Here is a 24,631-nt window from a genome sequence, read left to right as displayed (position 1 = left end):
AGTACTCTCCCCCTTTGAAAGAGACATTCTTTTCCTTTCCAAATACAGATATTTCTGCCAACTTAATGTGCCAAAGAAGTCCTTAAGTGGTGACTGGGTGATAAGGCTTGTGGGCAATGGAAGGCTTTCCAGAAGGACATGGAAGTCCTTCTACTGATGTAGGCATGCTTTGGGGAAGCTACCAAAATAGTTTATGGAAAGTGGTTTTGGAAATTGGTGGGAAAACCACTGAACAGTGTCAATAGGATTGAATTACTGTTCTGTATTCTGGGCACGAATTTTCCTGTCTATCATTAAAGGGCTCCACCATCGTCCCCAGATGAGCACTCTGTGATACTAAGCTCTGGGCAGGACTGTGCTGTCCACACATTCGCCTCGCAGCTTGGTGTATCTGGACCTCATGGAGAAAAAAGCAGAAATGATTCCTGGAGAAGAAAGGACCTTGACCTCACCTGAACCCATGGAGAGCTCAGAATCCTGAGGATTTCATTCAGTTTTTCCATTAGATCTAGAAAAATCGGATCTTTATAATCAAAACGGTTCTGGAAAATAATGGAGCAGATCACATTGCAGGGAGCACAGCCCAGGATGAAAGTGGGGTCACAGGGCAACCCTAAAGAATAACAAACAATTTAAACATGTCATTAAAACATACACGAAGAGAGTGTGGAGAAAAGGGAACCGTTTTACACTGTTGGTGGGAATGCAAACTAGTACACCCGCTATGGAAAACAGTGTGGAGATTTCTTAAAAAACTGGAAATAGAACTGCCATATGACCCAGCAATCCCACTTCTGGGCATACACACCGAGGAAACCAGATCTGAAAGAGACACATGCACCCCAATGTTCATTGCAGCACTGTTTATAATAGCCAGGACATGGAAGCAACCTAGATGCCCATCAGCAGACGAATGGATAAGGAAGCTGTGGTACATATACACCATGGAATATTACTCAGCCATTAAAAAGAATTCATTTGAATCAGTTCTAATGAGATGGATGAAACTGGAGCCCATTATACAGAGCGAAGTAAGCCAGAAAGATAAAGACCATTACAGTATACTAACACATATATATGTGAATTTAGAAAGATGGTAACGATAACCCTATATGCAAAACAGAAAAAGAGACACAGATGTATAGAACAGACTTTTGGACTCTGTGGGAGAAGGCGAGGGTGGGATGTTTCAAGAGAACAGCATCGAAACATGTATATTACCTAGGGTGAAACAGATCACCAGCCCAGGTTGGATGCATGAGACAAGTGCTCGGACCTAGTGCACTGAAAGACCCAGAGGGATGGGGTGGAGAGGGAGGTGGGAGGGGGTATCAGGATGAGGAATACATGTAAATCCATGGCTGATTCATGTCAATGTATGACAAAACCACTACAATATTGTAAAGTAATTAGTCTCCAACTAATTAATATAAATGAAAAAAAAAAGAAAACATACACGAGACATTTGTATTTAAGATAGGAGGTAAAGGTAATTTTAGAAACTCTAAAGCAATATTTTGGGCTTCCTTGTGGCTCAGCTGGTAAAGAATCTGCCTGCAGTGCAGGAGACCTGGGTTCGATTACCCTGGGTTGGGAAGATCCCCTGGAGAAGGGAAAGGCTACCCACTCCAGTATTCTGGCCTGGAGAATTCCATGGATAGTCCATGGGGTTGCAAAGAGTTGGACGTGACTGAGTGACTTTCATTTTCACAAGGCAATATTTTACCTGCTATTTCCCTTAACAACAAAGTATTCCACATGCATAAAATCAACGCATCACTTTTACCTTAACCTGAGTAGATCATTTCACCCTAGCCTTGTAAATAATGGTTTTTGACAAAAAATTCAATTTAAATCCACTGCCTTAACTTGTACTCTTTTCACCCAAGGGGACTGTTAAGTTGAAGGAAAAAATAAAGAAAACAGGTTAAAAGACTATTTTTATATCATTTTATAACCTAAACTTATCAGCGCTGAATATTATCTGTTTCCAAAACCTATAGAAAATAAAGCACTGATAAAGAAAAAAAGAGAATAGTGAGAACCTCAAAATGTTTTATATAATGAATAGTTGAAAGAATCATCTCTAGAATCAACACGGAAGTTAAACAGAGACTGTAGGTGAATTCATGTATTTAAAGGAACAGATTTTCAAAAAGCAGCAAGTATCCATGCTGTATGAGAAAAAACTAATACAAATGAACAGTGTTGGCCACCACAACATTGTAAAGCAAAAATCCTCCAACAAAAAACAAATAAAACAAATGAGAGCAAGAAAAATAACTTTTTATAAAATGGGTTTCTTGTTTAAAATATGAATTTTTGTTATTGTTCAGTCACTAATTCATGTCTGTCTCTTTGTGACCTCACGAACTGCAGCACACCAGACTTCTGTCCATCATTATCTCCCTAACTTTGCTTAAGCTCATGTCCATTGAGTCAGTGATATCATTCAATCATCTTATCCTCTGTCACCCCTTGCCCTCAATTTTTCCCAGCATCAGGATCTTTTCCAATGAGTCAACTCTTCGCATCTGGTGGCCAAAGTATTGGAGCTTCAGCTTCAGCATCAGTCCTTCCAAAGCATATTCAGTGTTGATGATACCACTTTAATGACAGAAAGTGAAGAAGAACTAAAGAGATTCATGGTGAAGGTGAAAGAGGAGAGTGAAAAAAGCTGGCTTAAAACTGAACATTCAAAAAGCTAAGATCATGGTGTCTGATCCTATCTCTTCATGGCAAATAGACTGGCACAAAGTGTCAGATTTCATGCTCTTTGGCTCCAAAATCAGTGACTGAAGCTGCAAAATTAAAAGATGCTAGCTCCTTGGCAGAATAGCTATGTCAAAGCCAGACAGTGTTCTAAAAAGCAGAGACATCATTTTGCCCACAAAGGTCCATATAGTCAAAGTTATGATTTTAAAAGTAGTCAGGTATAGATGTGAGAGTTGGACAAAAAAGAAGGCTGAGAGCTGAAGAGCTGATATTTTCGAACTGTGGTGCTGCAGAAGACTCTTGAGAGGCCCTTGGACAGCAAGGAGATGAAACCAGTCAATCCATACCAGGTGATCTGGTATTTCCATCTCCTTAAGAATATTCCACAGTTTGTTGTGATCCACACAATCAATGGAGAAAAGGAAAGGTTTACCCACCCGAACACAGAGTTCCAAAGAGTAGCAAGGAGAAATGAGAAAGCCTTCCTAAGTGATCAATGCTAAGAAATAGAGGAAAACAATAGAATGGGAAAGACTAGAGATCTCTTCAAGAAAATTAGAGATACCAAGGGAACATTTCATGCAAAGATGGCACAATAAAGGACAGAAATGGCATGGACCCAACCAGAAGATATTAAAAGAGGTGGCAAGAATATGCAGAAGAACTATACAAAAAAGATCTTAACGACCCAGATAACCACAATGGTGTGATCACTCACCTCGAGCCAGACACCCTGGAGTGTGAAGTCAAGTGGGCCTTAGGAAACATCATGTGAAAAAGATACTGGAGGTGATGGAATTCCAGCTGAGCTATTTCAAATTCTAAAAAAACGATGCTGTTAAAGTGCTGCACTCAATATGCCAGCAAATTTGGAAAACTCCACAGTGGCCACAGGACTGGAAAAGTCAGTTTTCATTCCAATCCCAAAGAAAGGCAATGCCAAAGAATATTCAAACTACTGCACAATTTCACTCATTTCACATGCTAGCAAAATAATATTCAAAATTCTCTAAGCGAGGCTTCAACAGTATGTGAACCAAGAACTTCCAGATGTTCAAGATGCAGAGGAACAAGAGGTGAAATTGTCAACATCTGTTGGATCTTAGAAAAAGCAAGAGAGTTCCAGAAAAACATTTACTTCTGCTTCATTGACTACGCTAAAGCCTTTGACTGTGTGGATCACAACAACTGGAAAATTATGAAAGAGATGGGAATACCAGACCACCTCACTTGCTTCCTAAGAAACCTGTAAGCAAGTCAAGAAGCAACAGTTAGAACTGGACCTAGAACAGCAGACTTTTCAAAATTGGGAAAAATGTATGACAAGGCTGTCTATTGTCATGCTGTTTATTTAACTTCTATGCAGAGTACATCATGGGAAATGCTGGGCTAGATGAAGCACAAGCTGAAATCAAGATTGCTAGGAGAAGCATCAATAACCTCAGATATTCACATCATACCACCCTTATGGCAGAAAGTGAAGAACTAAAGAGCCTCCTGATGAAAGTGAAAGAGCAGAGTGAAAAAGTTGGCTTAAAACTCAACTTTCAAAGAACAAAGATCATAACATCTGGTTCCATTCACTTCATGGCAAATAAATGGGGAACAATGGAAACAGTGACAAACTTTATTTTTGGGGGGCTCCAAAATCACTGCAGATGGTGCCTGAAGCCATGAAATTAAAAGACACCTGCTCCTTGGAAGAAAAGCTATGACAAGCCTAGATAGCATAGTAAAAACAGAGACATTACTTTGCAACAAAAGTCCGTCTTGTCAAAGCTATGGTTTTTCCAGTAGTAATGTATGGATGTGAGAGTTGGACCATAAAGAAGGCTGAGTGCGGAAGAGTTGATGCTTTTGAACTGTCGTGTTGAAGAAGGCTGTGGGGGAGTCCCTTGAACCACAAGGATACCAAATCAGTCAATCTAAAGGAAATCAACCCTGAATATTCGTTGGAAGGACTGATGCTGAAGCTGAAGCTCCAATGCTTTGGCCACCCTGATGCCAAGAGCTGATCCATTTGAAAAGACCCTGATGCTTGGAAAGATTGAAGGCAGGAGGAGAAGGGCATGACAGAGGACGAGATGGTTGGATGGCATCACTGACTCAATGGGCATAAGTTTGAGTAAGCTCCAGGAGATGGTGAAGGACAAGGAAGCCTGGTGTCCTGCAGTCCATGGAGTTGCAAAGAGTTGGACACAACCAAGGGACTGAACAACAACACACAGTCAAAAGCTTTAGCAGAGTTAAGGAAGCAGAAGCAGACGAATTTTTTAGAATTCCCTTGCCTTTTCTATCATCCCAAAAATCCTTTAAGCTAGGCTTCAGCAGTACATGAACCAAGAACTTCCAGATGAACAAGCTGGATGTAGAAAAGGCAGAGGAACCAGAGATCAAATTGCCAACATATGCTGGATCATAGAAAAATATGAATAAAATGTAAATTTTCTGTTTCAAACATAAATCCCAAGTAAGTGAAGCAGAAAAGGCAAATTGATGAAAACTTTTTAAAAAATTGTCTCCCTAGGAATTAAATGTTAATCATTTCTTTTCAGGTCAAAAATTAATTATTTGGACAGAGTTGCCCTGTGTGAACATCTGGTATATTGTTCTGTGTAGCTAGCAACAGAACAGTATATTTCAATCAGTTTTAAATGCATCATTGAAACCAAAATTATCATATTTCCAGTAAAGAAATCACATTAGAGGAAAAGTTTTCTTTTGTGGTAGGAGATCTATAAAACAAAATTGCTTCAATGAAATGATCAATGAAAATTCATTATGTGGAGAGATAAAATGTTCATATCTATAGATTAAGAATTACTTGAATCAATAATATACTGACAGAGTGACATCAGGAAGATGGTGTCCTAGCCCATGTTCTCCCATAGAAACACTGATTTAGAAATGATAAATGCAGTAAAAATTTTAATGAGGTTTTCAGAATCCAGTTAAGTGTTGCAGTACCATAGATGAGTACACAGCTAAGAATAGCCATATTAAAACTTAAAAAAGTGAAATTTCATTTTTCCTGTATTAGCAACTCCCCCAACCTGGCACAACCCAATGCTGGAAGAGAATGGCCAAGGCGGTGACTACTCCATTGCAGGAAACAGAAGGATGAAGCATGCATCCAAATGAACTGACTTTTCAGGGGCTTCTTTAGGAAATGGTTTCTATCTTAACTAACTTGGAGTGTTCTCAGAACTAGGATTGTACGGATGTCTGGGACCACTGAAAATAAAGGAAAGTGAGGATAGTGCTTTGCTATGGCCAGTGTGGCTTGGCACAATCTAGAGAAAGTGAACCACTTCAGGCTGTTTCTTGAAGGGGATGGGAGAGGAGGAGAGCTTGCATATGGTGCTCTGGTTTTTTGCAGGGCTACCCAAGGGCATGGAATCTGTCTCATCTGATTCAGGGTATTAAGAGGGAACTTGCTGCAGACAGACAACAAAGGGAACAAGAGATTACTTGAAATGAATTTGGCAAGCTTCACTAATTGTGAAATTTTACACTCAAGGCCAGAGAAGTTGCATCTTCATTTTCAAAAGTAAAAGATTTCAAAGGCCCCCAGAATCCCTAGCCAAGATACCTGGTTTTGCCTTATATAAATACTGAGCCACAATAATGTAAAGTAATTATCATCCAATTAAAATAAATTAATTAAATTTAAATAATTAAAAAAGAAGGCAAATCAGCTGTGAACTACTCATTAAAAAAAAAAGACTGGGAGGGTTGGCAATTATTTTTTCAAAATCATGGATTCCAACAGGAAGTCACAAAATACAAAAAGAAGCAGGAAACATGGCTTAAAGGTAGAAAATAAATCTCTGGAAACTGATCCTAAAGAAATGGAGATATTACTTATATGAACAAAGAATTTTTAATAAAGATAAAGATGCTTCATCAGTTCAAGAGGATTATTCATGAACAAAATGAGACTGTCAACAAAGAGACAAAACACAACACAAAAAAGAATCAAACAAGGACTTCCCTGGTAGTCCAATGGTTAAGAATCTGCCTTCACATGCAGGAGACATGGGTTCCATTCCCAGTTGGGAAACTAAGATCCCATATGCCTCAGAGCTACTAAGTCCATGCTCATATTATTTAATCAGAAGATCAAAAGGGAAAAATATGAAAAAGAATGAAGAAATCCTAACAAGCTTACAGAACACCAATAATTATATCAATATGCATGTTAGGGGGAAGAGAGATAGAAAGGGACAGAAAGCTTATTTGAAGAAATAGTGGCAAAAACTTTCCATATAGGGGGAAAACTGACACTCAGATTCTAGAAGGCCAACACACTCTAACTAGGATGAACAAAAGAATCCATTATATGTATGAAATACATTATAATGTATTTCAAAATACATTATAATCAAATTGCCAAAAGTCAAAGATAAAGAGAGAAATGTGATAGCAGCAAGGAAATAGTCGCTTACAACAGAAGCATCATAGAACTAACAACAGGTTTCTAAGCAGAGATGTTGCAGGCCAGAAATGAGTGGAATGATTAAGTAAAAAGAAAAAAAAATGTCAACCAAGAAAACTCTTAACATATCTAGCAAAACAATTCTCCAATAAAGGACAAATAAAAGCTGAAAGTGTTCATCACCACTAGACATGTCTTACAAGAAATGCTAAAATGTGCTAAACTTTAATGAAAGTTGAAACAATAGGGCACTGAACAGCAACACATAACACAAAAGTATAAAGCTTGCTGATATAGGTAAATATATCGACAAATCCAGAATCCCACGGTAATGTAGCGGTGGTGCATAAACCACCATTACCTCTAGTATAGAAATTCAAAGATAAAATGACAAACCTTTACCTAGATTATCTTTAAAAAAAGAGAGAGGGCAGGGACTTCCCTGGCAGTCCAGTGGTTGAGACTCTGCACTTCTGATACAGGGGGCATGTGTTTGATCCCTGGTCAGGGAACAAAGATCCCACATGCCACGCAGCCAAACACAACAAATAAATAAATGGATGAAAAGGTGTACAAGAAAGTCTCACTCCAAATATCAAGTGCTGTTTAAAAATTTTTAATTAAAAAAGAGAAAATTCAAATGAAAAACAATCAGAAGTGAAGATGAGACATTACAACTGATACCACAGAAATAGAAAAAAAGTTGAAGCAACTACTATGACATCAACAAATTGTAATGCATAGAAGAAATGGATAGACAAGCTGTTGGGACTGAATCATGAAGAAATAGAAAATCTCACAAATCAAAAATGATAAAGTTGTCAAATCAGCAATCAAAACCCAACAACAAAAAAAGCCTAGAACCAGATGGTTTCACTGGTGAATTCCACAAACATTTAAGGATTAGAAACATTGCCAATCCTTCTCAAACTCTTTTGAACATATCAAATTTATCAATGCAATATACCACATTATTAAAATGAAAAGCAAAAATCAACACAATCGATGTAGGAAAAGCATTTGACAAAATTAGAAATTCTTTCTTGATAAAAACATTTCTATATTACTCAACATAATAAAATGATATATGACAAACCTACAGTTAACATCATACTCAAAGGTGACAGTCTGAAGGCTTTTTCTCTAGGATCAGGAAAAATATAAGATTGCCTCCTCTTACCACTCCTATTCAACATAGTACTGGGGGTCCAGGCCACAGCTATCTCTCAGTAAAAAAAAATAAAATGTGTCCAAAGGAAAAGGAAGAAGTAAAATCTGTCTGCTTGCACATCTTATGATCTTATATCTGGAAAGCCCTAAAGACCCTACTAAAAACTTAGAACTAATCAGTTAATTCAGTAAAGTTATAGGATATGAAGTCAATATAAAAAATGAGACATTACAACTGAAAGTGATCTATGAAAACCCCACAGCTAACATTGTACTCAAAGATGACACATCGGAAGATTTCCTCTAGGATCAAGAACAATAAGAATGCCCACTCTTACACTCCTATTCAATATAGTACTGGACTCCTAGCCCCAGCCGTCTCTCAGTGGCAACCCACTCCAGTATTTTTGCTTGGAAAATAACATGGACAGAAAGGATTGACGGGCTACAGTACCTAGGGTTGTAGAGTTAGACACGACTGAGCATGCATACACACACAAAGGAAAAGGAAGAAGTAAAAAAGTCTGTTTGCACATGCAATGACCTTATATATGGAAAACCCTGAAGACCCTACTAAAAACTGTTAGAACTAATCAGTGAATTCAGTAAAGTTGTAGGATATGAAGTCAACATAAAAAATGATTGGCATTTCTGTACACTAAAAACAAACTGTCTGAAAAAGAAATAAAGAAGACAATCCCATTTTTCTCACAATAAAATGATTAAATGCTTAGGAATAAATTTAACCAATGAAATAAAAGTGTTGTATACTGATCTCTCAAAGACACGGATGAAAATAATTAAATAAGGCATGAATAAGTGAAAAGCTATTTAGTGTCCATGAATCAGAAGTATTAATACTATTATTTTGTCCATAATATCCAAAGCAGTCTGTAGAGTCATTGTAATTCTATCAAATTCTATCAAATTCTAATGGCATTTCTTACAGAAATACAAAAAATAATTCTAAAAATCCACATGTAATTACAAAAAGACCCCAAATACCCAAAGAAATTCCAAGAAGAATGAAAAATGCTGAACAAATTAAAATTTCTGATTTCAAGTCATATTACAAAGCTAAGATATCAAAAGAATATTGTACTGGCAAAAAAACAAACACATAAACCAATGCAACAGAATTCAGAGCCCAGCAATAAACCCATACATATATTATCAACTAATATTTGACAAGGGAGCCAAGAATACTCAATGGAGAAGGATAGTCTCTTCAATAAATAGTGTTAGGAAAACTACAAATTCACATGCAAAAGAATGAAACAGGACCCTTATCTTTACCACTCACAAAAGTTAACTTTAAGTGGATTAAAGACTTCAATGTAAGACCTGAAAGCAAAAAACTACTAGAATAAAGCTTCGAGAAAATACTCCTTGAGAATGGTTTTGGCAATGTGATTTTTTTAATGTGACACCAAAAGCACAAGCAATAAAGTCAAAAGTAAACTGATGGGACTACCTCAAAGTAAAAAGCTTTTCTGCACAGCAAAATAAGTATGAAAGGAAACCTAAAAAATGTGAGAAAATATTTGCAAGCCATATTTCTTATAAGGGGTTAATATCCAAAATATATAGAGAACTCATAGAACACAATAAAAAGAAAAGCAACCTGGTTAAAAATGGGCAGAGGAACTGAACAGACATTTATCCCAAAAGACATGCAAATGGCCAACAAGTGCATAAAAGGTTCTCAACATTACCAATTGTCAGGAAAATGGAGATCGACACCAAAAAACACACATTAGAATGGCTGCCATCAAAAGTCAAGAGATATCAATGGTTGACTGGGATGTGGAGAAAAGTGAGCACTTAAACACTATTGGTGTGAATGTAAACTTCTACAGTCACTATGTAAAACAGAGTAGAAGTTCCTCTATAAGTTAAAAATAGAACTACCATATGATCCAGCATTGCTACTTCTGAATCAAATGAAAACAGAATATCATAGAGGTTTCTGTACTTCATGTTTATTGCAGCATTTTTCACAATATCTAAGATATGGAGACAAACTAAGTCTCCATCAACTGTTGAATGGATAAAGATAAAATAAATATACACACAGAGAGTTGACCTTTGAACAACACATGGATGGAGCACTGACCCCCATCCCACCCGGTCACAGTTGAAAGTCCATGTATAACTTTACAGTTGACTTTCCATATCTGCAGTTACATATTCCAGGCTCCAACCAAGCATGAATCATGTGGTACTGTAGCAAGTACTTCCTGGAAAATATTCACATATCAGTGGACCAATGAGTTCAAACCCATGTTGTTCAAGTGTCTACTGTATATCACTTTAAGTGCAGCACTTGAGTGATATATACATACACACACACAATGGAATACTATTCAGCCATGAGAGGAAGGAAATCCTTGTATTTGCTACCACTGAATATATCGTGAGCATATTATGCTGAGTGAAATAAGACAGGCAAGCCAAATACTATATGAAATCACTTATATGTGGAATCTAAAAAAAAAAAAAAGAACACACAGAAGCAGAGTAGAAGGATGGTTTCTAGGGGGCAGGATGTTAGGGAAACAAGGAGATGTCACTCAAATAGTACAGATTTCCAGTTAGAAAATGAATCAGTTCTGGGGAACCTAATGCACGACAATATTATTAGAGTTAACATAGCCATATTACATACCTAAAAATTACTGAGAAATTAGATTTTATGTGTTCTCTAAAGAAAGGTAATTATGGGACTTGATGGAGGTGCTAGACAATGCTATGGTAGTAATCTATTGCAATATATGAGTATATAAAATCAACATATTGTATACTTTAAACTCACACAGTATCAATTATATCTCAATGAAGCTGGGGGGAAATATTGAGTGTAGACCACATCCGTTCAGGAAGTTGGTTTTTTAAAAACCTGGATATGTAGGTGTAGTTACAGCTACCACGTAGGGAAAATGTATGGTTCAGTAGAAAAGTATGCACTATCTATATAGTTCACCCTTCTGTATTATGGGAGATATTTTGCAACTTTTTCAATTTTCAACCATAGATAGTGACACAAAATAATTCTTGTCTCTAAACATACAAACTCTGTTCTGTAGAGATTCAGTTGACTTTCCTAGCTAGTTTTGTCTTCATTTGCATATTCATATCAACATGTTTTTACTCTAAATAAATTTGTACTTTTCCACCCTTGTCCTATAACCTGGTTGGAACACTCTGTTACTACTTGTAACTTATTTCCTCATTAATGAGTTATATAACATTTTTAACTTGTGTTCATTTAAAAAAATAAAGAAGATTGGTCAATAGGTATCTGAAATGATGCCACCATCACTAATCATTAAGTTTTGCTCTTGTCTCAGCTTACCAATAACCAAAGGTGTGATTGGACCAGCCCTTGTGTTCATATTTTGACTGTGGAGGCTCCTCAAATATCAAAAATATTCAATACAATTACTATATTACCCAGAAGTCCCATTTATGAGTTCTTATCCAAAAGAACTGAACTGATTTGGGATCTCAAATAGATATAGCCATGGGGTGGAAAGAACCTAAATAGCCCTCAATAATTAGCAAAAAATCAAATATGCAAATACACACACTGGAGTACTATTCAGTCATAAACATGAAAGAAATCTTGTCACATACTACAATATAGATGACCCATGAGCATATTTTGCTAAATAAAAAAGTCAGTCATGAAAGGACCAATGTTGCACAATTCCACTTAGATGAAGTAGCCAAAGAAGTCAAACTCACAGAAATAGAAAGTAGATTGCTGGTTAGCAGGGCCTTGGGGAAAGGAAATGGAGAATCCAGTGGGTAGAGAATAACAGTCATGAAGGATGAAAGCTCTAGAGGACTACTGTGTGATTATAGTTAATAATACTGTCCTGCACACAATAAAATGTTAAGAGGATAGATCTCATGTTATATGTTGTTTACTATAAAAAATTTTTCAAGTGTTGTAAAGAAAGGTAGGGCATGGAACAAAAGGAGCATGTATACTTAGTGGTTCCTATGCCAATCTCTTTTATATTCCAGGCTTGTAAGGTTAAAATAAAGTTTATTTTACTTTATAGGTAGAGGGTGATTATGAAAACTTTGGGAAATTTCATCTATATGTGATTCACATGAAATCTGATTTTCAGTCTTTACTTTTATTTAATTTTTAATTATTTTATTTTATTTAATAAAAAAATTAAAACCATGTAATCTGTAATACAAGCTGAAAAATCAGAGTCATTATGACAAACACTTTGTGCCTGGTAGTGGGAAGTAAATAATTACCATAAATTTGTTATCAAAATCCAATAACGATGAAACAAAGTTTGGTAAACTGAAAACAGAGTCAAATTCTAGTTCAAGAAGGCAGGGTAAAAGGGTATTCATTAGGTTGAAATCTAGTTAAATAAAACATTTCATATTAATCACTTGGTTCGGTGTATTGTGCTGAATTATGTTGTAGCATATACTTTTTCAAAATATTAATATAGTGAGTATTGACTAGCAAGAAATCATTGATGCTGATATCTTTAAATAGTGCTGCCTTTACAGAGAGGGCTTCCCAGGTGGAGCTAGTGGTAAAGAGCCTGCCTGCCAATGCAGGAGACGTAAGAGACACAGGTTCAATCCCTGGGTCGGGAAGATCCCCTGGAGGAGGGGACAGCAGCACACTCCAGTATTCTTGCTAGGAGAATCCTATGGATAGAGGAGCCTAGTGGGCTACAGTCCATAAGGTCACAAAGAGTCGGACATGACTGAAGGGACTTAGCATGCACTCATGCCTTTACAGAGGAACTCAACGATTGAGGAGAACTGAACTGAGATATTCCTAATGGACTGAAATCATAGATGACATAACTATTGGCCAGAACTGTAGGACTGGATCCTGGAGTAACTGTCAGTTATTTCTGTGAGACTGACTATAAGAATATAGTTCAATTAAGTAAACACATATGATACTTGTTTCATGCTCCATAAGGGCATAAAGAGGTCATTCCCACCCTGTCCACTTAACAAGTATTCCCTGGTGAAATGCTCCAAAACAGAAAACCACATTTATGATACAGGAAAACCACTGCTCTCTCTTTCATGAAATGACTCAAAACTATTCTTAGCGATTTCTGATATTAAAACAAGGCTCAAGAGACACTATGAATAAATGACCTTTTGTAACCACACAGTATGTGTAATCATAGAAGTCCACACATAGCAAGCATAGATACACAAAAACCCGCTTGATTCTCTGCTTCAAACCCTCTCTCCACATGAGGGCTGACAGTCATGACTCATAGGAAAGATGTGGCCCATCCTGAAATGCTTCCAAGGGGCATCACTGGAGAGAGAGAAGACTTAATGATAGAGTTACAGAGCATAGAATCACCCACCATTGGTTTTTCTCAACTCCTCCACCAGGCAGCGGGCTTCCTGTTGAACTCGGTCCTCAATGCTCCTCTTCCCCATCCCAAAATTTCTCAGGGTCATGAGGGAGAAGCGCCGCATCTCCTTCCAAGTCTTCCCATTGCTGAAAATGATTCCTACCAGGAGGAGAAACAGAGACTTAGGAGGGGGGTCCCAGGGAAGGAGAAGTAAGCTGACACTTGGCAGCCTCCCACATGGACGAAGCTCTGATGGAGAGCTCTTCAAATTCCTGTTTCCATCCTGCCCACTTCCATTGCCAATGCTTGACACATACCATTTCCTTTATTAGCTTCTTTCAGCCAATGGAAACGTGCCTCTTCCAGAAAACTCCTCTCCCAGATCAATCAGGGCTTCTTTCACTGCTTCATATCCATGCAAGACCACGACGGGCTTCACACCAAAATACACAGTGAACACAGGGCCATAGACTTTTGAGAGCTGTGAAAGGAGGTGCACAAAAGAGCAAAAGAAGTCAATATTTGAAACTACATTGTGCCTGAAGCAGAATGTTATCATCCTACTATTATGCTTTCATTCTGCCACATACAGCCTAAATATTTTTGAATTTAATACATAAATATGATGGCAATTGTTACAGTTTCCATTTATGGATGATCTGTTATGCTAGGCAATGGCCCAAGTAACTGGTACCCAGATTATAATTAATCCTCATATTAGCAACTTCAGCAGGTTTATTTGCCCAGCTTATAAATCAGGAGTACATCATGAGAAATGCTGGGCTGGATGAAACACAAGCTGGAATCAAGATTGCCAGGAGAAATATCAATAACCTCAGATATGCAGATGACACCACCTTTATGGCAGAAAGCGAAGAGGAACTAAAGAGCCTCTTGATGAAAGTGAAAGAGGAGAGTGAAAAAGCTGGTTTAAAACTCAACATTCAAAAAACTAAGATCATGGCATCCAGTCCCATCACTTCATGGCAAATAGATGGGGAAACAATGGAAACAGTGACAGAGTTTATTTTCTTGGGCTCCAAAGTCACTGCAGATGGTGACTGCAGCCATGAAATTAAAAGACCTTGCTCCTTGGAAGAAAAGCTATGACCAACCTAGACAGCATGTTAAAAAGCAGAGACATTACTCTGATGACAAAAGTCCATCTAGTCAAAGCTATGGTTTTTCCCGTACTTATGTATGTATGTGAGAGCTGAACCATAAAGAAGGCTGAGAGCTGAAGAATTGATGCTTTTGAATTGTAGTGTTGGAGAAGACTTTTCAGAGTCCCTTGGATTGCAAGGAGATCAAACCAGTCAATCCTAAAAGAAATCAACCCTGACTATTCATTGGAAGGACTGATGCTGAAGCTGAAGCTCCAGTGCTTTGGCCACCTGATGGGAAGAGCTGACTCATTTGAAAAGACCCTGATGCTGGGAAAGACTGAAGGCAGGAGGAGAAGGGGACAACAGAGGACAAGATGGTTGGATGGCATCACTGACTAAATGGACATGAATTTGAGCAAGCTCCAGGAGATGGTGATGGACAGGGAAGCCTGGTGTGCTGCAGTCCACGGGGTAGCAGAGTCAGACACAACTGAACAACTGAACAACAACAACAATAAAGAAAGAAACAGGTTGGGGAATTCCATTTCCTTTCCAGCATCCCATGAGTACTACATAGAAGATTTAAATTTGAAACTCTTATTCACCTGCTCATCCTTAAGGAGCAATGCATCAATCCCCGAGGCCCACCTTTAAACCATCACCTAGCTGACTGCTTCAGAACCACGTGTAGGGTTCTTCCAATGGGAATTCATATTCGTTAGCCCTATGATAAATACTAGAATTCCATATTTTAAAAAACAAATTCAGATAACTCTAATGCACAACTTAGTTTGAGATCCACTGGTGTTACAAAGCTTCATAGAGGCAGCCTCAGGACATGCATATCTCATGGAGGAACAACATCTTCCATCCTGCAGTATTTACAGGGTACAGACAGCAGCTTCCTGCAGAATCCAAATGAGTGCTGCTGCCCCCAGTGGGACCCTGACTGGTGACTTCTTTCTCTCATTCACTCATGCTTGTGCTGAATGCAGGGCTATTTCCTTAACAACAAGCACAATGTGCTTCTTCAGAAAAGTTCTTATTTTCATGGCCATTTTTTACAAGACACACAGCTTATATAGTAAAAGACTTCTGCAAGGAAATCTCTAATCACAAAACACTTATCATTTACTTTCAGTCCCAAACCACAGCAAATGGCTGTGAAACAAAGGAGGGAAGTAACACTTGCAGCTTTTGCCAGTTTATTATTTTGATTCTGTTACATTATGAAAAGACAAATATTTCCCTGCTCACAAAACACATTACTTTGTTTCTTACTTATGACAATGACAGGCCAGAAAAGGGAAAAGAAATACCAGAATTTACAGGGAGTAATTTGCTGATCTGTTTTAACAACGTGCCCAGGACTTTCCTGGTGGTCCAGTGGTTGAGAATTCACCTGCTGATGAAAGTTCAATCCCTGGTGCAGAATGATTCCTTATGCCACAGGGCAACTAAGCCTGTTTTCCACAACTCCTGAGCCCATGTGCCCTAGGGCCCATGCTCCATAACAAGAGAAGCCACCACAATGAGAAGCCTGTCCACCATGGCTAGAGAGTAGCTCCAATCTGCCACAGCTCAAGAAAGCTTGTGTGCAGCAAGGAAGACCCAATGCACTCAAAAATAAATAAATACAATTTAAAAAGTAAAAGAAAAAAACAAAACAAAAAAACAATGTGCCCAGAGAAATATATATGATTTTTAAAATTGGACTTACTTTACTTACCCTTTTCATGCCACTGGAGGAGCATGAAGTCTACTTACATTGGTTAAAGATTTGCTGATGTTCTTAACATCTAACTGTAGGATGTTTCCAAGAATCGGGAGAGGAGTGGGGCCCGGCGGGAGCTTCCCTTTCCCAGAGCTCTGTTTCCAGAGTGACAGGAGAAGCAGAGAGCAGAGACAGAGCACCAGGGCCACAGCCAGATCCATTGACGCCGTCTCTTCTCACTCAGACGACTGTGAGCCTGAAACCTAAGTCCCTGCTGATTCAACACTGGTCTCTCTGAGGACTAAAGATATCAATCACATCCACTTTATGCTCTATTCTGAGGGGACTTTGGCCACTGATAAAGATAAAATTAAAGTGTCCTTTAGTCTTGTTTTCCCTCTGTCCAGTGATGACTTCAGAGATAGTCATTTACATGTACTGGGCTGGGATCCATGTTTGATAATTAAAAAAAAAAAAAATTCCCACTGTGCAGTCAGGATTGAGAACCACTGAAATAAATAACTTGATGCCAAAAAACAGCTCAAAACTCTGGATTCAAGTCAATGATCAGTTGCAAATTTATGACTTTGAAGACAATCAGTATATTCTATACCATTTTTATTTATTTATTACCAAATTAAAAAAGGTTATTGGCATATACTCGATTTACAAATGTTAGTTTCAAGTATACAGCAAAGTGAATAGGTTATACACATACATATATCCATTCTTTTTATCCTTTAGATTATTTTCCCATATAGACAATTATAGAATATTGAGTAGACCCTCTTGCTATACAGTAAGACCTAATTAGTTATCTATTTTTCATTTTTAAATATTTTTAATCCTTTAAATTCTGTAAGTATGATACCACATATACAGACAACTTGGAAAATATAGAACAAATTTGCATATAGTTCCACTGTGTGTTGCAATTATCTTTTTAAGTAGATAAATTAAGGTTTTTAGTTGGAGTTTCAATATCAAATTCTCAAAAATTAATAGAATGAATAGAAAGAAAAGTAGAAGTATACAGTAGATCTGAAAAGCACTATGAACCAATTCAACATAGCTAGATTTATACAATTTTCACACAATAGCAAGATACAAATTCTATTCAAGTTCCCATAGACTATAAACCAGGAGACACTGGAACATATCCAGAGACATAAAACAAGGTGCAAAAATTTCATGGTCTAAAGATATTGAAATCATACAGTGTGTGTTCTCTTACCACTGTGGATTATGTCAGAAATCAATATCAAAATATATTTTAAATAACCCATATATTTTCAAGTGCAATGTGATATTTATCAAGACAGATCTTTGACTTAGACATTGAAAACTTTAAAAAGATTAAAAGAAAAAACACAGAGGGCGATTGAAGAGAAGAAAACATCTAAATGAGAAATTAATATCAAGGATAATTTAAAAACTCCAGGTATCTGGAAATTAAATATCCACTTTTAAATGATGGGTATATCTAAGAAGTCATAACAAAGGAAATTAGAAAATATTTGTAATAGAATAAAAATGAAAGGAGCATTTATCAGAATTTGTTGCATGCAGCTGAAGCTGCTCAATGCAACTAAATACAATGTGGAATCTTGAATAAGGTATGAAAACAAATAATGGACACTAGCATAAAATTTTGTGAAATTTGAACAAAATCTGTACTTTAGTTAATACTAAATACTAATACAGTCGTGTCCGAGTTGCTTTGTGATCCCACGGACTGTAGCCTACCAGGCTCCTCTCTGTCCATGGGGATTCTCTAGGCAAGAATACTGGAGTGGGTTGCCATGCCCTTCTCCAGGGCATCTTCACAATCCAGGTGTTACCCAGGTCTCCCACACCGCTGGCAGATTCTCTACCGTCTGAGCCACCAGGGAAGCCCAAGAATACTGGAGTGGGGAGCCTATCTCCAGGGGATCTACTCAACCCAGGAATGAACTGGGGTCTCCTGCATTGCAGGCAGAATCTTTGCCAGCTGAGCTACCAGGGAAGCCCAGTTAATACTGTACCACATGTTAATTTCCTGTTTTTGTTTTTTGGTTTTTTTTTTTTAACAACATAGTATCTCTTTACTATTTTTCAGAATTGAATTAAAAGTTTCAAGCTTCATTCAAAATTTTTTAAAAATCACTGAGAAAATAAGCTTTCTAGACTTTCAGCAGTAATACTTGATGCCAGAATAAATGGAATTATAGCAATGGTTTGAGTGAATATAAATTAGAATTCTAGCATTCTGGCATTCTATTCATACATAGTAAAACAAGTGGAACAAAAATGTCATACATTTTTTAGCTAAGCAAAAATTCATAACTTTTCTAAAGTTACATATTGTATTACACATATATAAGTGAAAGCTTTTCTGCTACACTTGATAAAGGTTTGAGAAAGAACAACAACAAAAAAAAAGAGACAGAGAAATTGGAAAACAAACTAAATGAAATGGGAGCACTGAATATGAAAGAGAAAAAGTGAAACAAACTAGATAAAAATAAAAGATTATCATATGATCCAGTTACTTTTAAACATGGCTGCTCACTAGAATCACATCTGGAACTTTGGAGAAAAAAACAATACTTAAGCATTTGTATTTTTCAAAAAATTCCAAGATAATTCTAATATGCATCTGGATTTTAAAAAGTGATTACAGGTTTTTCTATTAAATGGTAGTTTTAGTGATATAGAATTCTATTATTTTCTGTTGACCAATCATAACACAATTGTATTAAATGAACACTAGTCACATAATCACAATTAATGAAAGATGTTTATCAGTTTTCACAATTAATAGCCAGACAAAAAATGCATAATTGCAATTGCAAGCCATAATGGAAACATGATTAACCTAACAGTAGAAAATAATTACATTTTGGAGGCTTAAGTAGAGTGATGTGGAAATGCATAAGGGGAAATGCATACATGCATATATTTCATCTTTCGTCCACCCAGTCAGCCTGTCTTTAGGCTGGTGCATTTAATCCATTTATATGTAAGGTTATTATTGACATATATGCTACTATTACCATTTTCTTAATTGTTTTGAGTTTATTCTGTTGTAGGTTGGTCTCTTCCTTCTCTTGTGTTTCCTGCCTAAAGAAGTTCCTTTTTCATTTGTTGTAAAGCAAATGAGTGGTGGTGCTGGATTCTCTTAACTTTTGCCTTCGTAAATCTTTTGATTTCTCCTTTAAATCTGAATGACAGCCTTGATGGGTAGAGTATTCTTGGTTATATCTTCTTCCTTCTCATCCCTTCAAATATATTGTGCCATTCCCTTCTGGCTTGTAGAGATTCTGTTGAGAAATCAGCTGATAAACTTATGGGAGTTCCCTTGTATGTTATTTATCACTTTTCCCTTGTTTTTCAAATATTTTATCTTTGTCTTTAATTTTTGTCAGTTTGATTACTATGTGTCTTGGTGTGTTCATCCTTGGGTTTATCCTGCCTGGGACTCTCTGTGCTTCCTAGATTTGGCTGAGTATTTCTTTTCCTATGCTAGGGAAGTTTTCAGCTATTATCTTTTTGAATGTTTTCTCAGTTCTGTTCACTCTCTCTTCGCCTTCTTGTTCATTGTTGAGTCGCTCAGTCATGTCTGACTCTATACAACCCCACGGACTGCAGAACGCCAGGCTTCCCTGTCCTTCACTGTTTCCTGGAGTTTGCTCAAGCTCATGTCCTTTGAGTTGATGATGCCATCCAACCATCTCACCTTCTGTCTCCCCCTTCTCCTCCTGCCCTTAATCTTTCTGAGCATCAGGATCTTTTCCAATGAGTCAGCTCTTTGCATCAGGTTGCCAAAGTATTGGAGATTCAGCTTCAGAATCAGTCCTTCCAATGAAGGACTCACCTTCATCAGTAGGCTCTTTAGTTCCTCTTTATTTCTCTCATTAAGGTGGTATTATCTGCACATCTGAGGTTATTGGTATTTTTCCCTGCAATCTTGGTTCCAGCTTGTGATTCATCTAGCCCAACATTTTGAATGATGCACTTTACATATAAGCTAATTAAGCAGGATGACAATATACAGCCTTGTCACATTCCTTTCCCAATTTTGAAACCAGTCTGTTGTTCCATGTCCAGTTCTATCTGTTGCTTCTTGACCTGCATACAGGTTTTGCAGGAGGCAGGTAAGCTGCTATGGTATTCCCATCTCTTTAAGAATTTTCCACAGTTTATTGTGATCCATGTGGTCAAAGGGTTTAGTGTAGCCAATGAGGCAGAAGTAGATGTTTTTCTGGAATTCCCTTGCTTTTTCTATGATCCAATGGGAGTTGGCAATTTGATCTCTGGTTCCTCTGACTTTTCTTACATCATTACAGTAGTTTTTGTTATACATTGAAATGAATTAGCCATGGATTTACATGTATTCCCCACCACAGTCCCCCCTCCCACCTCCCTCTCCACCCGATCCCTCTGGGTCTTCCCAGTGCACCAGGCCCTAGCACTTGTCTCATGTACCCAACCTGGGCTGGTTATCTGTTTCACCCTAGATAATAAACATGTTTCAATGCTTTTCTCTTGAAACATCCCACCCTCGCCTTCTCCCAGAGTCCACAAGTCTGTTCTATACATCTGAGTCTCTTTTTCTGTTTTGCATATAGGGTTATCATTACCATCTTTCTAGAGTCCATACATATGTGTTAGTATACTGTAATGGTCTTTATCTTTCTGGCTTACTTCGCTCTGTATAATGGGCTCCAGTTTCATCCATCTCATTAGAACTGATTCAAATGAATTCTTTTTAATGGCTGAGTAATATTCCATGGTGTATATGTACCACAGCTTCCTCATCCATTCGTCTGCTGCTGGGCATCTGGGTTGCTTCCATGTCCTGGCTATTATAAACAGTCCTCTGCCTTTTCTAAATCCAGTGTGTACATCTGGAAGTTCTCTGTTCACATACTATTGAAGCTTAGCTTGGAGAATTTTGAGCATTACTTGACTAGCATGTGAAATGAGTGCAATTGTGCAGTAGCTGAATATTCTTTGGCATTGCCTTTCTTTGGGATTGGAATGAAAACTGACCTTTTCCAATCCTGTGACTGCTGAACTTTCCAAATTTTCTGGCCTAATGAGTACAGCACTTTTACAAGCTTCATCATTTAGGATTTGAAATAGCTCAACTGGAATTCCATCACCTCCATTAGCTTTGTTCATAGTAATGCTTCCTAAGGCCCACTTGACTTCACACTCCAGGATGTCTGACTCTAGGTGAGTGACACACCATCGTGGTTATCTGGGTCATTAAGACATTTATTGTATAGTTCTTCTGTGTATTCTTGCCACTTCTTCTTAACATCTTCTGCTTCTGTTAGATCCATATGATTTCTATCCTTTATTGTGCCCATCTTTGCATGAAATATTCCCTTGGTATAGCTAGTTTTCTTGAAGGGATCCCTAGTCTTTCCCATCCTATTGTTTTCCTATATTTCTTTGTTTTGTTCATTTAGGAAGGCTTTCTTATTTCTCCTCGCTATTCTTTGAAACTCTTCATTCATATGGTTATATCTTTCCTTTCTCCTTTGCCTTTCACTTCTCTTTCCTCACCAATTGGGAAAGCATCTTCAGACAACCATTTTGCCTTGTTGCATTTTTTACCCCTTGGGAATGGTTTTGATCACTGCCTCCTGTACAGTGTTGTGAACTTCTGTCCATAGTTCTTCAGGCACTCTATCAGATATAATCCCTTGAATCTATTTGTCACTTCTACTGTATAATCATAAGAGATTTGATTTAGATCATATGTGAATGGTCTAATGGTTTACTTTCTTCAATGTAAGTCTGAATTTTGCAATAAGGGGCTCATGATCTAGACACAGTCAGATCCCAGCCTTGTTTTTTGCTGACTGTATACAGTTTCTCCATCTTCAGTTGCCAAAAATATCATCAGTCTGATTTTGGTATTGACCATCTGGTGACATCCGTGTGTAGAGTTTCATTGGAAGAGGGTGTTTGCTGTGGCCAGTGTGTTCTCTTGGCAAAACTCTGTTAACCTTTGCCTTGCTTCATTTTGTACTCCAAGGCCAAACTTGCTTGTTACTCCATGTATCTCTTGACTTCCTACTTTTGCATTCCAGTTCCCTATGATGTAAAGGAGATCTTTTTGGTGTTAGTTCTAGAAGGTCTTGTAGGTCTTCACAGAACCATTCAACTTCATCTTCTTCAGCATTAGTGGTTGGGGCATAGACTTGGATTACTGTGATATTGAATGGTTTGCCTTGGAAATGAACTGAGATCATTCTGTTGTTTTTGAGATTGCACCTAGGTACTTCAGACTCTTTTGTTGACTATGAGGGTTACTCCTTTACTTTTAAGGGGTTGTTGCCCTCAGTAGTAGATATAATGGTCATCTGAATTAAATTTGCCCATTTCTGCCCATTTTAGTTCACTGATTACTAAAATGTTCGCTCTTGCCATCTCCTGCTTGACCACTTCCGATTTACCTTGATTCATGGTCCTAACATACCAGGTTCCTATGCAATACTGTTCTTTACAGCATTGGACTTTACTTTCACCACCAGTCACATCCACAACTGGGTGTCCTTTCTGCTTTGGCTCAGGCTCTTCATTCCTTCTGGAGTTATTTCCCCACTCTTTCTCCAGTAGCATATTGGGCACCTACCAAACTGGGTTTTCATCTTTCCATGTCATATCTTTTTTCCTTTTCACACTATTCATGTGGTTCTCAAGACAAGAGTGCTGAGGTGGTTTGCCATTCCCTTCTCCAGTGGGCCATGTTTTGTCAGAATTCTCCACCATGACCCCAACCATCTTCGGTCACCCTACATGGCATGCCTCATAGTTTCATTAAGTTACACAAAGTTGTGATCCATGTGATCATTTTGGTTAGTTTTCTGTGACTGTGGTTTTCATTCTGTCTGCCCATTGATGGATGAGGATAAGGGGTTTGTGCAAGCTTCCTGGTGGGAGGGGCTGGCTGTGGGGAAAACTAGGTCTGCTCTGATAGGCAGAGTCATGCTGAGTAAATCTTTAATCCAATTTCTGCTAATCAGTGGGGCTGTGTTTGTCCTAGGCCAAACTATGGTAGCGAAAATTGTGACCTCCCCCAAAAGGACTTATGAAAGCATGTCCTAGGGTTGCTGCTGTCAGTGTCCCTGACCCCATGCTGACCATTGTCAACCCATGCCTCTGCTAGAGACTCCTGGACACTCATTGGCAAGTCTGACTTACTCTTTTGTGCAGTCACTGCTCATTTCCCCCGGGTTCTGGTGTGCACAAAGTTTTGTTTGTGCCCTCCAAGACTCTCTGTTTCCCCAGTCCTGTGGAAATTACATAATCAAGTCCCACTAGTTTCAAAGTCAGATTCCCTGGGGATTCTCAGTCCCTTTGCTGGATCCCCAGGTTGGGAAGTCTGTTGGGGGCCTAGACATTTTGTAACACTGTGAGAAATTCTTTGGTATAATTGTTTTCCAGTTTGTGGATCACCCACCTGGCAGCTCTATATTATTAATGGTGACCTCCTCCAAGAGGACTTATGCCACATGCCACACCTCCTACTATTGCTACCCTGTCCCTCTGGCAGGCCACTGCTGATCCATGCCTCTGCAGGAGACCCTCAAACACTCAAAGACAGGTCTTGCTCAGTTTCTTGTGGCAATCACTGCTCCTTTCCCTTGGTCCTGATGTGCACAAGGTTTTGTATGTGTTCTCCAAGCATCTCTGGTGGGTATGAAGTTTGATTTTAAATATGATCACACCCCTCCTACCATCTTGTTGCAGTGTCTCCTTTGTCCTTTTACATAGGGTATCTTCTTTTAGTGGGTTCCAGCATTCTCCTGTAGATGGTTATTCAGCAGCTTTTTGTGATTTTGGTTTTCTCGCAGGAGAAGATGAGTGCACATCCTTACACGCTCCCTTCTTGAACCTGTCTTCCTGTCTTCTCCTTCTGGACCCCTTATAATGCAAGTGATGGTGTGTTTAATTTTGTCGCAGAAGGCTCAGGCTATCTTCGTTTTGTTTTTCATATTCTTTTTCTTATTTCATTCTATTTTATACCAGTGTTTCTGCTTTCTGTCTTCCAGGTCACTTATCTGTTCTTCTGCTTCCATTATTCTGCTATTAATTCCTTCCAGTGTATTGTTCATCTCTG

At 38.1% G+C, this 24,631-nt stretch overlaps 1 pseudogene; it reads right to left on the bottom strand.

Annotated features, from left to right (window-relative positions):
- Window positions 1-16,879, bottom strand: part of LOC110151250 (cytochrome P450 2C19-like) — a 36,127-nt pseudogene extending 19,248 nt beyond the window's left edge.
- Window positions 16,880-24,631: the final 7,752 nt, after the last annotated feature.

Source organism: Odocoileus virginianus, unplaced genomic scaffold, assembly GCF_023699985.2.
Source record: "Odocoileus virginianus isolate 20LAN1187 ecotype Illinois unplaced genomic scaffold, Ovbor_1.2 Unplaced_Contig_49, whole genome shotgun sequence".
In the NCBI taxonomy this organism is placed as follows: domain Eukaryota; kingdom Metazoa; phylum Chordata; class Mammalia; order Artiodactyla; family Cervidae; genus Odocoileus; species Odocoileus virginianus.
Note: the sequence above shows the minus strand (reverse complement) of the source record. Positions and strands in the feature narration are given on the sequence as shown.